The sequence below is a fragment of the Mastomys coucha genome, unplaced genomic scaffold (assembly GCF_008632895.1).
Source record: "Mastomys coucha isolate ucsf_1 unplaced genomic scaffold, UCSF_Mcou_1 pScaffold22, whole genome shotgun sequence".
In the NCBI taxonomy this organism is placed as follows: domain Eukaryota; kingdom Metazoa; phylum Chordata; class Mammalia; order Rodentia; family Muridae; genus Mastomys; species Mastomys coucha.
Window position 1 is genome coordinate 83,159,678 of NW_022196905.1, and position 1,886 is coordinate 83,161,563.

At 44.6% G+C, this 1,886-nt stretch overlaps 1 protein-coding gene and 1 long non-coding RNA gene across 2 annotated transcripts in view; one reads left to right on the plus strand and one right to left on the minus strand.

The window, feature by feature from the left end:
- Mthfd2l (methylenetetrahydrofolate dehydrogenase (NADP+ dependent) 2 like) overlaps positions 1 to 1,886 on the plus strand; it is a 107,991-nt gene that overhangs the window by 56,070 nt on the left and 50,035 nt on the right. The gene's annotated exons all lie outside the window — the stretch shown is intronic.
- LOC116104469 lies at positions 418 to 1,886 on the minus strand. Its single transcript, XR_004123920.1, has 2 exons — positions 1,811 to 1,886; positions 418 to 551 (listed from the first exon to the last, which is right to left on the minus strand). It is a non-coding gene; the product is annotated as an uncharacterized LOC116104469 (long non-coding RNA).

The window sequence follows — 1,886 nt, forward strand, 5'->3', positions numbered from 1 at the left end:
CCAGTGTACACCACACACAGCATCAGTGTACACCACACACAGCATCAGTGTACACCACACACAGCACCTGATGCACAGCAATGGCCAACTTAAACTATGATGCATTGATCATAAGATTATATCAGAAACAAAGACATCTTCAAATTGGGTGGAAGTTCATTGATTTACCTGAAGATTATCATTTTTAAGCTATGAAATCTTTATGCTAGTTATTGGATGATTTATATAATATAACATTATTTTTAAAAACTGCCAGTATTCCTAGGTTGTCATTGTATTATAGCTAATAAAGTCATGTGAATGAAATACATTATTTATGAAGAATTGCTTGTAGTGTTAAGTGGTGAATGGGCTGGTTTGAATATAGCTCATATGATTAAGGAAGTTCGAGGTTGAAGACAAAATGGAATATTATGGATATCTAAAGTATACATTTGAATGGAAAGGAGTAGTTGAGACCAAGACGACATCCACTCTCTATGAGGCTGTTGAAGACAAGACATACATTAGAAGATGGCAGTCGAGGTCCTTGGGCCCTCTTCTATGTGGTTCTACAAGAGAATTAAAGGATAGAGTAAGTTTAGAAAACTCCTTAGAGTTATTATTCAGATAGGACAGCAAATTATTTTTTGGAACTTCCCAAAGTCTCTCGCACCCGTTTGAGTAAACTTAGAGGAATGCTGAGTCACTTGTGCACCTACTTGTAGGTTCAGGTGTTGCAGTGCTTAAGATGGCACCTTGTCCCCTAGGCCACCCTCTCCCTCAGGGTGATGAACTTCCTCAGCCTGACCTCAGCACCTCTATGGCAACACTTTTCATGACAGACAGCGTAATATAAAGTAGGGCAAATGGCAGGTCAGTGCATGTGGAAGAGTCATCCGCCTGGCTAACGCAAGGTGAGCCACTCACTTCCTGTCTGCACTTCCCGCAGCACATCAGTTTTTAGTCCATCCTCATCCTAGGATCTCAGACTCTTCTCTGCTGCATCTCTCACTCCTTGGAATACGGTTAGTGATTTTAAAAGTACCTGAACACCAGAATCCCAAGGGGCAGGACATGGCTATCGTCTGCTCACCATCTCCAGCTTCTGTACCCTGGGAGTATAGTCAGTTCATATATAGCCCAGAGCAGTTTTGAACAATACCACTCTGTAATGATGCCACACACTAAAACACATTCTTCCCATACCTGTTTCTCATTCTTCAGTTTCTGCTTTTTAACTAGATTCTGCTTCTCTGTTTAGAATTCCTTCCCTGCTTTATCTCAAATTTGTCAGTTACCTTTAATAGTATAGTTGGATGTGCACAGACTCTGGGAAGGGGGAGATACTTAAATTCTAACTCTACTGCTCACTAATTGGACAGTCTTGACAAGTCACCCCATCTCCCTGAAACGTACTGTGCCTCTTCATAAAATTAGCATTATCTGCAGCTCCTTGCCCCTGCATTCCATTTCCATCAGGATTTATTGTAAAAAAAAAAATCTTCAAAGCTGCTGAGGAATGTGGATGAGCTCTTCCCGCGCTGCCTCAGCCATCCCCAGACGCCCTGTGCACTGCGTGACGGGCTGAGGTGCCTCCTAGATGGGACCCCTGACCCAGTGACCTCTGACCCGGTCGGCTGTGACCCCAGGATACCCCACCCTGCGAGCCTCGACCCCATGACTCTCAACCCCTCCAACCACGATCATATTGAACCCGACTCCGCCAGATGTAACACGGCGACACCACACCACCGTGAGACCCCGGACCCTGCGACTTCTGACCCCGACCACAGCCGATCAACACCAGACGGGCAGGGGATGACAGGACCTGGAGCAAATGCAGTGACTTTTGATGATGTGCATGTGAACTTCACTGGGGAAGAATGGAATTTACTTGATCCTTC